Source organism: Belonocnema kinseyi, chromosome 4 (genome assembly GCF_010883055.1).
Source record: "Belonocnema kinseyi isolate 2016_QV_RU_SX_M_011 chromosome 4, B_treatae_v1, whole genome shotgun sequence".
Lineage (NCBI taxonomy): Eukaryota > Metazoa > Arthropoda > Insecta > Hymenoptera > Cynipidae > Belonocnema > Belonocnema kinseyi.
In genome coordinates this window covers 80,455,660-80,471,351 of record NC_046660.1, presented here as the reverse complement: position 1 = coordinate 80,471,351, position 15,692 = coordinate 80,455,660, and the positions used below count along the sequence as shown (strand labels likewise).

At 35.7% G+C, this 15,692-nt stretch overlaps 1 long non-coding RNA gene across 1 annotated transcript in view; it reads right to left on the bottom strand.

Moving 5' to 3' along the window:
- LOC117170581 overlaps positions 1 to 15,142 on the bottom strand; it is a 74,647-nt gene extending 59,505 nt beyond the window's left edge. Inside the window, exons 1-2 of the long non-coding RNA XR_004466825.1 lie at positions 14,952 to 15,142; positions 3,087 to 3,223 (exon numbers count right to left, since the gene is read on the bottom strand). This is a non-coding gene — a long non-coding RNA (uncharacterized LOC117170581). The remainder of the gene's footprint in view (positions 1 to 3,086; positions 3,224 to 14,951) is intronic.
- Between the last annotated feature and the right edge of the window lie 550 nt (positions 15,143 to 15,692).

The following is a 15,692-nucleotide window of genomic DNA, read 5'->3' as shown; positions in this document are numbered from 1 at the left end:
CCCGGTAACGTAACAAATCTTGATTTTGCTATTTTACAGCGTTTCAAACAGTGTGCATCCTAATATTACTTATAGAATATTCAAATATTACTGTCCGATGTTTTCTACATTAATAATTTCGAACTCAGAATGATTACTTTATAAAATATTTATTTATTATTGCACAAGAAACAAAATAAAAAAGGGACATAAGCAGCGCTGCCAATATCAACACAACTCATTGCCAACCTGAACCTAATAAAAGCCGCGCTAAAATTTAAATCGATTATCGCATAAAATTATAAAATCGACGTTACGTAACGCAGTTGATGCCTCCCCCCATGTAACACCTCGTAACAAATCGCCTGACACCCCCCTCACCCCTGGCGCGTTACGTAATATATGAACGGCCCCTTACGCGAAATGCAGGCTTGATGAGGATTTTGGAAATTCCCCGACACCTGCTTTAAAAATATTAGGTTAGAAAACTCGAAATTTTGCTTAAAATGTCAAGTTTATTAATTTTCCACTGCACTCTTTTTGACTTCAAAATAATATTTTTAAATTCGGTCTACACAAAGTGTAACGGACACTGAAAAAAATTGTTATTTGGGTCAACTATTTATTATGTAAGATAGAGGAGAGTGTGACACAGTGGTAAATAAATCGTGGTTTTTGATCCTGAACAGTAAAATATTGAGTCTACATATTCTTTGCTCTGAGGTTCCCTTAAAAAGTAGTTAGCTAACTAAAGTAAGTTTGACATATTACTTGATCAATAAGGAAAACATTTCAGCAGAAATCAGGAATTTCTATTGCAACTAATATTAAAGCCAGGAATGTTGTCTAGAAGAATTCCAGTGGGACACAGTGGGACAAAAATTTGGGACACAGTCGGACAAGACGTGTTAAAATTTTCGCTTATTTTCAGAAGAAATAAGTATGGAAATTTTGCTTGATTATTTTTTATTGTCTACAAAAACAAGTAAACCCGTATTTTAAGATATATTAGATACACAAGAACTTTGATTTTTTTGGAAAGAAATAGTTTTTGAATTATAGAGTCACATCCGTCGACCAACACATGTTTTTTCCGACATTAGTCATGATACAAATTTTTTAAAAAATCGTTTCTGCATACATTTTAAGTTTAGATGCAGACTGTACCTCCAACAATGAGATTTAAATTGTCTAGAAAGATTATTCGAAAGAGAATAAATTTTAATCTGAATGAATCCAGGTACAAGTTTTATTTGTTCAAAATCATTTTAAATTACAAACATACCATTAATAATTTATTCACTTCATACACACACACACGCACCTGTAGAATCTGCAGTTTATGCAACAGGCATTAATATTAACCGGAACCAAAAAAAATAAACGTTATAACTCTTGATATCCAAGGATCGAGTCGAAATCTGCGATCGTCCCACTGTGCCCCACGGTGGCTTGCAGTGGGAGAAAGTGCACTTTTTTACTAATAGCGATGATAACATCTTTATTCAAGATTGCCAAACTGTATAGATGCCACCATGTAGACAATAATCAGAAATACAGAATCACATTTCAACTTTAAAAGAAAAGTGCATAGAAAAAAGATTAAAAAATCAACATTAAAAAGTGTCCCACTGTACCCCACTCTCCCATATAGTACTGCTATTTGATTATTTGAGACAATAATTTTATTAGGCGCTGGTACTAATTGAATAGTCACTGCAACTAATGGAATTGTTCCAAGCAATAAAATAGAAAAATTTTTTAATTAAATTAATTAAATTAATTAAAATAAAATACATATTTTACTAAATAAATAGTTGATCTACATGGAAAAGAAATTCTTGAGGCGAACGATTGAATCGAGAATATATTAAACTCAAAGAAAGTTTCCGCTTAGATTAGGTAAAACGTTTAGTTAGAAGAGGTAAAAATTTAGTTATATTATGTAAATTGTTCTCGTAAATCATTTATTTGGACAAAATTGCTAAGTTTGAGAGTTTATTATTTTCGACAGATTATGTATAATTGTATTATCTTCAGATTAGAAAAAAAAACTTTAGTTGTTATAGAAATATATAAATTACAGTAGCCAATCTTTCGTCTGGTATCGCGAAAATGAATTTCCCTGAAATCCATATAATTCATTTGGAGGTCAAATTTGATGTTTTTATCGCGTTTTTTGATATTTCAATATAGTTATCGCATACAATCGAAACAAATGGAAATTATTATTACTACACCAGGAACTCTATTTAATATTAACATTTGCGCACATTTGAAGTGGTAAAAAGCGTTTAATTGTCCAAAGTAAATCTGAACTGTCACTGCTTCCGATTAGGCCATCGCTATTTTATTTCGCTGCTCCCATAATGCACCGGCGCTCATCCTATATTTCCTTCAGACATCTATTTTTAATATCCCTATTATAGCTGTACTTATTAGAGCTTTGACTATACGATATTCCCGATATATGGAAAATGGTCAAGGATATTCATTTTCGCTGATCCAGGGATCTTTCTAAATTCCATCTTTCATTTTCAGCTAAATGTTTAGCTATAATAAGGAATAATATCCCTGTCACAGCTCATTTTTTTTACCGTGTAACTACTTTTTTCAGTGGACTGCGCAACATTTTTTCTCCTGAATTGAATACTCTCAAATCAAGTAGGGGCAAACTTATAAAATGTAAACCTACAGAGGCTCTAAAAAATAACCAGCGCAAACCATAACGCTCTACGTGGTTCCGATTTAGTGTTTATGGAATAGAATCTTTATCAGGCATTGGATTTAGTTGGTGTTTGGAGCAAACTGTTGGGTAGAGCAGGTGAGCATATCCCGGAACAATGGAAAGCCGGGACCATCGAACGTCGAACCCTGCTGAACATTACATCCGGTTTTATCGAAGTCCCGGCACGTACGTTCGGACCATTAAGGATTAAACATCCATGCCAATGGCTATGCTTGTCGTAGTGCTCGCACGCTGACGCTGCTTCTGCTGCAGCTACATGTTCTTCGATCCCCTTTATCCGCCCTCACTTACGAGGGCATTATTACTCACGAACACAACCCACCCTGTATATGGATCGTGACTACTTAGTGCTACTTACCTACAACAATCTGCTTTGCGACGATCATCCACCATATAGCTGCAGTCACGATTTCCTTCCAGCAATCGAGAACAGTTTTTAAGTAGGCTATAGAAAAACCAGAGTCAGTCAAGCCCTTCTTGCAATTCAGCACTTTCCTGAAAGTAAATAAGAAATTTTAGATTTTAGAAAAACAATTTATTCCTTTGCCTGAGGTTGAGCGTTTGCAGGTCACTTTGAAAAATTTAATTTAATATCTGCTTTAGAAACTGAGTCTGACATCATTACAGTATATTATTCTAGTTGCTGAATTATTCAGCGAATTACGTATACCACTTTGAAGTTCATAAGCGTGGTCTATAATATTATTAATTAATAATTCGATAGCTGTATTCTGCACCATAGTTACCATTCAAAGTAAGTTTCATTAATATTTCATTTTAGTACTAACATTATTATGATTTCAAAAAATATTCTCAAATTTGAATCATATTATGTGTATCAGTAAAAAAATCAATTCGTATCAATTCGCAAACTTAAAATTCGCCTTGAAGTAGATGAAGGGTTCCTAATGTGATGCATCCGTTTTTGACAAATGTCCATGGTTACAGACCCTCTAAAACTTTTAAACAGGTTTATTCGAATGGGTCCACAACGTTTTGAATTTTCTCGAAAAATCGAAAATTTGAACATTGACGACACAAAGTAATGAAAAAAAAATTCTATTTTGGGTTCAAACTATGCAAGATGCAAAAAAGGATAAAGAGAGAAAAAGTATGTACCCGAAAAAGATCTACAAATTTATTCCTAAATAATTTCGGATTGAACGCGTAATTTTGGTTTTATTCGTAAAAAACAGCATTAAAAATACAAAATTTAATTTTTGGGAAAACGACAAAAGCTACTAAAAAACAAATAATTGAGCCAAAGTTGTTTACCCGAAAAGAAGTAAAAAATTTGTTATTCATAATTTCTTTATAGGATGGGTGGTTTTTGTTTTAATCATACAAAATAACATTGTAAATAAAAAAATTTAATTTTTGGAAAAAAGAAGCGAGGTGCGAAAAAAATTGATAAAAGTTGTTCACCCAAATAGGATTCACAATTCTTTGTTTATATTTTTTTAGAAAAGATGAGTACATTTTCTTTCAATCGTAAAAAATAAGATTAAAAATAAACAAATTTAATTTTTAGAAAAACGACACAAGAGATGAAAAAAATGAAAAGACAAAAGGTGCTCAACCAAAAAAGATCTACAAATTTGTTAAAAGCTGTTGTTATAAAATATATTTAAAATAAACCAGTGACTCATTGCAGAAGAGATAAAAGCTACAATAAAATTTTATTTAACAATATTTTTCGCCTCAATCATATCAACAAAATTGGCTAACAACCACTTTACACTAGAGTCCGTATTTTTAGTTTAAATCGCAAAAAATGGCATTGGCAGCAAATAAATTAAATTTATTGGAAAACGAAGCAAGCTTCAATAAAATTTTTATTGACAATATTGGCTTTTTACAGGATGCGTACTGTTTTTTAATTATAAAACAAGACAATGAAAATAACAGTAAATCCCAGGAACCAATTGTATCTTTAATATGGATAAAATCGCTGTAGCACGTTCTGACAGAAGATAATATCTGACGAAAATATTAATTTGACATATGTGATATGTCAAACGGCTGCCTCTAGGTTCACCGAAAAAATTGTCACCATAAATTTTAAAATCCTCGCGGTATTCATTTTATAAATCGTCTCACTTTATTTAAATGATTTTAACCAAAAAATCATTCACCTACACTTACAAAATACATCCCGTGCAGAAATTGCCAAATATTTGCCTTAATTAAGACTTGGGCCACATCGGGCACACAATTTCGTGGATATTAAATTTGATCGCCTCTAAACCCCGGCTTAACAGCCAATCTTGACTGTAGATGGTGCCCCATTAATTTAAGGGCCTAATGTGGGTTGATTCCAAAATAAGTGAAAAAATACCAAAAGCGAGCACAAGATGAGTGCGTAGGCATCGTATACTTCAAAATATTCCTGAGTCACGTGTTAAAGACTACAAGAAGTAAATTTATCAAGTATGGTAAGATGAAAGCTAACCTCGAAATGAGGTTATTTCTTTATAGGAAAAGAAGCAGAAGTAATATTTAATGTGTTGAATGTGCAAACAAATTAGATCAACAATGACGTCATAAACATATTTATTTTCACGTATTTTTAGGTGATTTGATATAATCTGTGTGTGAATACAACCTTATTATTGTAGCATAGTCGCTTTTGTCCGGCAGACCGGGCTATCCCTGGGCGCTGCGCTTAGGGCCCGATCGGGTATCGCGTTTCATTTCGAGTCTGGCCCCATCGAGATAGCCAGATTTGGGCTAAATTCTGCCCGATCTGGTTTGTTTAACGAAATTAGTGGACGGAATTTGGCTGAGTATTCACTATAAAGTGCAAACTAACCAAAGTAAAGTCTATGTATTCTGTTAGTAGGTGAATAATTTTTTAATTAAAATCATTTAAATAAAGGCATGCTTTTCGGCCTGCCAGCTTATTTCTATTCGAGTTGAACTTTTGATACGCGTGTTATGAAAACTTAGTTAATTTACTAGAGAAATCGACCCCCTTTTTGTAAATACCATTAGAGGTTCGTTAACCTAACGGACCGGAAATGGAAGTGATAGTCATAATTTTCACGAAATAGAGTGACTGTAAAAACTTTTAAACTCTGTTAAAATTAAGAATACTCACGCAACACTCTAAATTATACCTCTAAGCCCAAAATAATTATGAACAATCCTAAACAAACCATCCTTGTTGAATTTGGCAAATGCCGTCTCATATCTGCCTTAAACTAAGAGCAAAAAAAATTTTTAATTAAAAATAATCATTTCATTCACCTTTGCAAGACTATAAAATATATTCCGAATTCGCAATAATTAAAAATCCTAAAAAAAACCACGCCTGTAACATTTAACGAACCCCATCTTAGAAGCCTTCAACTAAAGCAGCAAAAAATTAAATTGAAAATAATCACACCAGTAGAAGGGCCTCGGTAGCTCAGGCGATAGCACCTCAGTTTACGAGTAGGAGGCCTGAGGTTCGAACCCTATGCTGGTAACAATCAAAAAATGTCTATGTACTTCTACTGAGGCTTTGTTGGTTCGGAAATGAACTTAAACTTTTGATCCTCTCAAAAGAGGCTAATTGCTTCCTAAAGAAGAGGCTCCATGTCGTGGGACTATCCTCGTGTGTTTTTTTTCTATGTACTTCTACTGAGGCTTTATTGGTTCGGAACCGAACTTAAAGTGTTGATCCCTCAAAAGAGGCTAGATACTTCCTAAAGAAGAGGCTCCATGTCGTGGGACTATCCTCGTGCGTCACTAGTCAACTTTGGGAAGACTCGGAAAACATTTAGCGATGTCCTTGCGAAAGTACACGGGAATTTTAACGATGCGAGAATTTCGAGAATCCGGATCTCCAAAGATACGAACACAAGCATACTATGCGCATGCGCAAGTTGAGTTTAAGTCATTATATGTTTAGTTGAAAAAGTCGCGTTCGGTTAGCATCACGGCCCGACTTTTAAATAGAGCAGGGATACAGCGGGAAAAACTCCGCTCGCTCTTTTGGAGTCGGGGTGACGTTCGCCTTTGTAGAACGCTCGTATCTTTGGAGTTCGAGCGTAATGCACAGAAACACATACATCTACATAATAACACACTAAGGAGGTCGCATTTGCATGCGGCGCTTTTTAATAGTGGCCTGGCTAGGGGGTTGACTGTCGGATGCCAGAGTTGGTGATGCTCAGTTTGATGTGCAAAGAGGCCCGCATCATTCACTGTGCGATGGGGCATGTCTGGCGCCAGAGAAGTTATATTTCGAGAAAATTGGAAACAACAAAATGCCCCGAAATATAAAAACCCAGTGACGTTGGCGCAGATTCGGTGTACTGCCTTGAGAATAAACATGGGTGTAGCACAACAGATCTGATAGTTTGAACGACAGGGGGGGGGGGGGGGCCTCATGGGCTCCTCCGTCCACAATACAAATTAACTATCACACTTAGTCATGTTCACTAGGCTCTAAACTATATTAGTAATCTCACAACTATAATCAACAACTCGCAAAAACCACTCCGTTCACCTTTGACGAGCCGCATTTCAGCGGCCATGAACTAAATCACATTTAACGAACCTCATCTCTGTTTTCATCTGAAGCCGCAAAAAATTGCCAACTGAAAATAATTACACCATCCAACTTCACAGAAATCTAAACTATATGACCAGCTTCAGAATAAAATTTTTTTTAAATGTGACCGCCTTGGCGGCACATTCTCATCGAGCGCTACGCGCGCGGCTCGCTTCGCTCGCATGTTTGACTGCTTGAATAAAAATTTATCAAAAAGACTTCTTTTAGATGGCAGTATTTATATGCGTCTTCATATTCTGAATTGTCTACTTAATTAAGTATAGTCAAAGATTAAGTTTCTGAAACCTCTGTAGGCTTTGAGATACACATTCTCATCGTGACACTCGCGCTGCGCGTTCGATTTTCGACAGACTTTTGTAAACAGGTTTTGTAAAATCTTTTTTTGTTGTTGTAACTTTCGTCGTTCTTTCACAAATTTTTTCTTATTTTTAATGTTATTTATCACGAATAAAACAAAAGATACGCGTCCTATCAAGAAGTGATTCCTAACGAAATTTTAGATTTTTCTTGGGATAACAATTTTTTTTAATTCATAGTTTTTTGTATCTTACATAGTTTAACCACAAAATGGAATTTTTTATTTTTCATTAGTTTTTGTGCAATCAAAAATTTCGATTTTACAAGAAAATCCAAAAATTTGTTATAGTAATCTTGTAGGTCTTTCAAAAATCAAGGGTTTTCTTCTCTTGACTTTTTTCATATCGTGCGTTGTTTGACTTAAAATTCAGATTTTTGGTCGATTTAAAAAAATTTTTAAATGCTATAACTCTGAGAATTTTATTTTTCTCGAAAAAGTCAGTTAAATAAATTAATGGTCCTTTTTAATATTATAAATATCCGTACATCAAATTTTCAAATTCAGAAAAAAGCAGTCTCAAAAATTTTCAAACTGCGCTCACTTTTTTAATTTTTATCAAAAATAGCTGGCGAACGAACTCCTCTTTCCTTTAAGAATTTAACATAAGTGTGTCAAAGATCGAATTGATCCGTTCATTTTTTCGAGAGTTATCGTATTTACACACGGACTGGCGGACAGACAAACGCCATCGTAAATACTTGATTTTCGGATTCAAAGGTCTCGAAACGTAGAGATCCGTTCAAAAACCGTGGTGTCAAATTTCGGACAATTATAATACTTTCTCACTCATAAATGATGAGAATGTAAAAAAAAGCAAGAAAACCACCCCTGTCACCTTTAGCGAATCTTATCTCATCAGGCATCAATTTAAACTGCAAAAAAATTAAGAAAATTAAAATAATTAAACCAGACACTTTCAGAAGACTCTAAACTATATCTGCAATCGCACAAGAATAATCAACCTCAAAAAGGCATCCCAGTTGCATTTAAGGAACCCACTTTTTAATACCCGACTGGCAATCGGAAGCTCTGTGGTTCGATTCCCAGTAGCGACAAGAGTAGATCTTTTTTATGCAAAATTTGATTTAGAAACCCCCTGTTACATTTAATTAACCCCATCTTAGCTGCCTCCAATTAAAGACGCAAAAACATTGTATTGAATATAATCACACCATTCACCTTCACATAACTGTAAAATATACCACCGGCCCCACAATAATAGTCAACAACCTCAAAGAACTACTAACATCCCCTTGTGTGAACCCCACTTCAGAGGCCATTACTAAAACTGAAACAAAAATTTCTCCAGTCCCCTCCAAAGGACTTTAAACCAGTTGTTTGCACGCTCTTGACCAGAGTACTAGAGCAGAGCACCCTGCCCTGGCTGCCCTACGACCTACTTTCAGGGCAGTACCTGCCAGCTTAGCCAGACCATCCCGCACCTCAGAGGTCCTTTGTTGAAAAAGGAGAAAAAATTTTGAGGTTATTATTATTACACCATTAAGCCATTTCCCTTTCGGGGTAGGCGTGACTCACGCGGTAGGGGAAAGGAGTAGTGTGTGGAAGGAATAGAGATTTTTCAGATTGATCCAGAATTCTGGTGCTATTAGTGGCCAAGTGGTCCATTAGTGGCCAAGGTCTTTTGTTTCAGGCGTCGTTCACTCTACTGACACTCTTTTGATTAACTATTTGCCACCATACTTTCCTGACCTGGCATACTTCTCTAGTTTCTTTTATGTCCATCAATTTTTTCATTTAGGCTCTCATGTTTCTGTGACTTCTTATGTCTCTTCTAACTAGGGTCTCATTCACACATTCTAACCATTCTTTCCGCGGTCTACCTCTGGGCACGCTGCCATTTACTTTACCTTGATACACTTGTTTCGTTATTCGTTCATTTGGCATTCTCTCAACATGTCCGAACCATCTTAACCGATTTCTTTCCCATGTGTCTACTAGCGTCTCTTCTGCGCCACATTCTTTTAGTATTATCTCGTTACTTACTTTGTCCATCAGGGTTTTCCCGCATATTATGCGCATGAATCTCATGTCAATTGCATTAATTTTACTCTGATCTTTTTCTTGATAAGTCCATGTCTCGCTACCGTATAGTACTGTCGGCACAAATATGGAATTATGTATTGCCAATTTAGCTTTATTTGATATATTTTTACTTCTGATAAGGGGAGCTGCTCTACCAATAACCTTCTTACCTTCATTTATTCGTCAATCTAATTTCTAATCTATCTTCCCGTCCCTAGTAAATAAGCTACCAAGATATACGAACTTATCAACTTGTTTAATTCTCTCATCATTTAATAAAATATTGCATAGTGTTTTCTCACTCTTTCCATCGAACATCATAGTTTTTGTTTTAGTTGCGTTAATTTTGAGGCCCATGCTCTTCATGCTTGCATATAGTTTATTCAACATTCTTTGTGAGTCTTCGATAGACTCTGCCATAACAACCTTATCATCTGCGAACGCTAACCCACGTACCCTTACTGTTTGGAGATCCACACCCTCTTCGTCGAAGAGAGCCATTCTTAAACACTTGTCCATAATTAATATAAATAACCATGAAGACATAACGCATCCTTGCCTAACTCTTTGAATAATATCGAAACAGTCACTCAGTTTCCCATTCACTCTTACACTCGCTTTGCTACCTGTATATATTGTTTTTATAGCTTTTGAAATCAATGATTTGAAAGTAATATATTTGGAATCTTTGTATTTTTTGATTCCAAAGACATGTTACTTGTCTATAAAGGTTGGAAATTTGAGGAGTATTTATTATTAAATTGAATATTGAGCGGAAGTTTTTTTTATATAAAACTCCTCCAAATTTTCAACTTTTCTAGGCACGTAATATGTGATTGGAATCGACAAAATTCGTAGAAGCTGATAATGCTATATTTAAATAGCCTGTAGATGAGTCATGTTAGACGTTAAAAATGAAAAACTAGGAAACCCGGCGGCATTCCAACGATTTGAATAAAACCTTTTGCATTGTGTTGCTAAGGATGTGTAATAAAAAGTTTTAAAAAAAAATGCCGCTGAATTTTTCTTATTTGTTTAAAAAAAGGTTTCCGTAAAATCGTTTTTAAAATTGAATAACTTGAAAAAATGCAGTCCTAAAGACACGAAAATAGTGTATTTATGTATCTGGGGCTTGCTAATTATAAATTTAGGGGTGACCAATCCAAAATGGCGGCTAATTTCTTTGTATCATTTATGAAAAAAAACTCAAAATAAATTATTATTACTTGACAAACATATTCCTTAAGGCATTGGTAATTAAAATAAAATAAGTTGGACTTGAAATAAAGGGTGAAACCACCCTTAAATCGAGTAAAATATCCCCAAAAAATGTGTTTTGACGTTGATCATGGAAAGAGTGCATCGAAAAACAAATTTTTTCAGAAAAATAGTACGTATAATTTACAATAAGAATGCTGGTATGAATTTTTTCGCTGCGGGTCATACTTTCTGAATAATCACCTCTCAGAGTAGGGGATAAGTTGTACCGCGCAGGTGCCACGTTCCTTCCACAGCTCATACCTCGAATGAGGGTCGTTTTTGGATAATAGTGTATATAATTGAATTTATGCAGAATTTTCCGTTATACAGTTTAATTCTTATATGTTTTCCTCATAGGCCCATCTTTTTACATGGTATGAGCTATGGAATGAGCGTGCATATGGACAAAGGACCGATGCTGGAGTAAGCTCCCTCACAGTGAGGTCCGTGAATCGACCGAAAAGTAGTAGAAAAAATTATGCCGGGACGGGCCTCATTATACCTGAAAACTGAGCAAAAACTTAGCCGACCACTGCTCTAAACTAGATCATAAACCCTACAATAATAATCAATCCCGAAAAAACTACCCCTGTCACCTTTAAAGAAGCGCATTTCAGCGTCCATAAACCAAAACTGCAAAAAAATTCAATTTAAAATGATCACTTTAGTCAACAGAACAAGCTTCCAAACTATATCACAAACCCGACAATAATAATTAGCTACTTTTAAAAAACAACCCCTGCACATTTAATGAACCCTATCTTAACTGCCTCCATCTAAAGACGCAAAAAAAATTTTATTGAAAATAATCACACGACCCACCTTCACATAACAGTAAACTATATCAATAGCCCCCCCCCCCCCCAATAATAGTTAGCAACCCCAAAGAACCACCCGTATCACTTTGAACGAACTCCATTTTAGCGGCCATCAACTAACACTGTTAAAATATTAAAAATGAAACATGATTACGATAAATACCTTCATAGAACTCTAAACTAAATCATCAAAATAATAATAATAATATTAATAAATAATAATAAGGAAGATAATTGTCCCCACAACAATAATTACCTACTCTAAAAAACCGCTCCCGTCACATTTAAAAAACTCAAACGCAGCGACCATCAACTAAAACTGCTAAAGTATTCAGAATTTAGAATAATTACGCCAGAAACCTTCAAAAGACTCTAGAATATATGTGCCCCTGTCACATTTAGTGAACTATATCTCAGCCTTGTGAAAGTATCTGTTGTAATTATTTTTATCACAAAAATGTTTTGCCTGTTTTAGCTGAAGACAGCTAACATACAGCTCGTTAAATATGTGAGGCGTGGTTGTTTTTGGGGTTGTTGATTGCTATTGTGGGGTTGAACATATAGTTTAAAGTTTTGCGTAGACAACTGGTGTGATAATTTCTAATCTTAACATTTTTAGGTTGCTTCAGTGTAAGGCAACTAAGATGGGGTTCGTAAATGTGACAGGTGTGTATTTTAATTTTTTATTTTTGGTTAATATTGTGGAGTTTTTTATGTAATGTAAAGTCCTGTGAAGGTGAGTGGTGTGTTAATTTTTAATTAAATTTTTTTGCTGGTTTAGCTGATCGCAGCTGAGATGGGGTTCGATAAATTTGACAGAAGTGGCTATTTGGGGTATTTCATTATTATTATGAGGTTGGTGACATACTCTACAGTCCTGTAAAGGTGACTGGTGTGATTATTTTGAATAAGAAGTTTTTGGTAGATTTAAATATAGACAGCTGATATGGGGTTCGTTATAATTTTAACAGGAGTTGTTTTTTTTGCGAAGGTAATTATTATTTAGAAGTTTGTTACATATTTTAGAGGCTTGTGAAGGTGACTAAAGTGATTATTGTTTATTAACATTTTTGCAGTTTTAGTTGATAGCCGCTGAGATGAGGCTCGTCAATGGTGACAGGGGTGGTTTTTTGAAGTTTTTGATTATTATTGTGAGATTAGTGATATATTTTCCACTTTCTTCAAGGTGACTGATCTGATTATTTTCAATTCAAGATTTTTTTGGCTGCTATAATTTAAGGTATCTGGGATGTGATTCATTACATTTTTTTATTACTTTTCTTCAGGCACATAATTTTTATTATACTAATTATTTCTCGTATTATAAGAATGCATTGAAATTTGCGCTTTTTGCATAATCTTCTTTAAAAATTAGTCAAATTACGCACCAGGCGCCTGCAAAAAAGGGTTTTGTAGCCTAATAAGACATTAATTAAGTCGTTCAGACCTCTCTGTTCCCATTTTTCTCCCCTCCCTTAAACTCCGCCCCTTTCCCAATTTCTTCCTCTACTACTTTTCGATCCCCTTGCTTTACAAGCTAACATGACCCTTTGTTCGACTTACATTGCCCAGCCCTTATTTTCCCTCCTCAACTCACCCACATTTCTAACAATTTCCCCTGCTTTTCCTGAATTACACTCACTTCCCCTATCCCCCGCCATAATCCCCCATTATACCCTCACTCCCCCTACTTTGCCTACTTCCCCTCCCCTAATTTCAACTCACTTCCCCTTCCCTCATTTTTTTTACTTCCTCTCCCTTCAGTTACCATCACTTTCCCTACTGCCCTCTCCTGATTTCCTCTTTTCGAAAAAAGTACGATAAACGGGCGGATGGGCGGTCTAAGACCCGACCGACCCTACAAAAGAGCTCCCGTAGAAGCGCGACCGATTTACTAATTCTTAGAACTGCTGGTCTAAGAAATTTCTTAGGAGGCAGGGCGAGAGCGGTTGCAACTGTCGCATCGAAAGGGCCGTAATTCGCGAGTACTTAGTCGAGTATATTGCGTAATATTATGCATTCCAACTGGAAACGGTTCAGGCGCCCCTTATTATTTACGTTTCGAGGGCACCGATTTGCAAGCAATGCCAGTCCGAGGCAACCCCTGAAACCGCTGTTGTATGGGAGCTCTGGTGTATAAGGGTTTCTGCCCGGGACTACGAATCCCTAAAAATGAACAAAATGCTTTCATCCTGGCTTATTTCATCTAAAATTCTTATAGCTCTGAATCTGTTAAAGGCAACAAATTATAGCTCATATAATGAACATTAAATATATATATACTCTCTCTCTCTCTCTCTCTCTCTCTCTGATTCTCAAATAAATAATGAAATGAAGATAAAGTAAAAAAATAGGTTTTCCGATAAAACACAAAATTCCCAGTCCAAAATAAAATTCCTGGGTTTTTCCCGATTTCCGATCCCCTCGACACCCTGTTGTAACTAAGAGGAAAGTTAGCACAACTCTTGGGTTTTGTGAGGCCGCAATGTAATAATAGTAACCACCGTATACGTACAACCGGCAATTACGTATTGGTATCGACTGACAGGATTTATTTGCGGCTGACAGCCTCCAATGTCAGCCAGGCAGCGGGTATAGCTGCATGGAACTTGGAGCAGTATAAACCGCAGTGCCAGAAGAGTTATGGGAGACCACGACGGCCTCAGAAGGCTTAAATTTTAACAGTAAAATGCTTTTCTACCCAATATAAGCTCTGCTCTGCGATATATAACGGACGTGTTGCGAATCAATTTCACTCGAGTTGGTTTAACTCGACGCGAGAAAAGCGCTTAATATTTAACGTTATCTGCGGAAATGTCACTCGATGCCAACCTGCCCCAGTGGTTTGTGGTGCACGAATTCGAATCTAATTGATACCGATCGAACTTCCTGCGAGGGAGAGGCATATTTCATTCAACTATTTCTGACTGATTGAAAAATTTCAATACATCAATTAATTGTCATAATATTTCAGTCCCTACGAATCGCTGAAGTTTTAAGCACACTTTGGGGAGAAAAAAACTTTTCTTGAAAAAAGCGTACAGCTGACTAATTTTTTACTGATTTGGACGTAGCAAATTTGAAACATAGGATGATAAAATTTCCCAGCGAGTTTTAAAACTTGACTTTTCATTTATCTTTTCAATTCCTTTATAAATAAACAAATATGACAAAAATAATTACCATTTTTTCTATTTGACGTTTCCGGTGCACGTGAATAATTGGAAAATTGTTGCAATCACCTACTAGTTGAGCACCCACTCATGCTTCTGTATGCAATATCAGTGCTCTTTAACAACTTTAATTTAAAAAGTTCGCGACAGTCTCCTCATTATATGTACTTTTTCGAAATCTGGCGCAACAGCCCAGGTGAATAAATTACATATCGAGGCGTCCTAACGGTAGGGTGCCAATGCACGAGACACGATCAAAAATAAAAGCAATAAAAAACTAACCGAGAAGTTAGCGCTAGAAAGTCTTGCTCGCGTAATTGAGCAAGATGAGGCTAGAAGTTGGCCAAAACTAAAAGGTGCTAAAGCCCGTGAAGTTGGCACCTCAACTCTAAAATATCAGATTTTTCTATATGGAATCGTTTGGTGGTCGTTTGGTGGTGTTTGGTGGTCAACTTTGAAGGTTTGGTGGTCAAAATTGAAAAAGTTATTGATTTTTTAAATTTGCGGTGCCAACTTCACGGTGGTACAGCACTTTTTAATATTTTCAAAAAATTCTTTTTGGTATCGTTTGGTGGTCGTTTGGTGGTGTTTGGTAGTCGACCGTGAACGTTTGGTGGTCAAAATAAAAAAAGTTATCGAGTTTTCAAAATTGATGCGTCAACTTCCGTTAGCACCCCACTTCAATTTTCTTTTTTAATTCCTTAAGACATCGTTTGGTGATCGTTTGTTGGTGTTTGGTGGTGATTTCTGA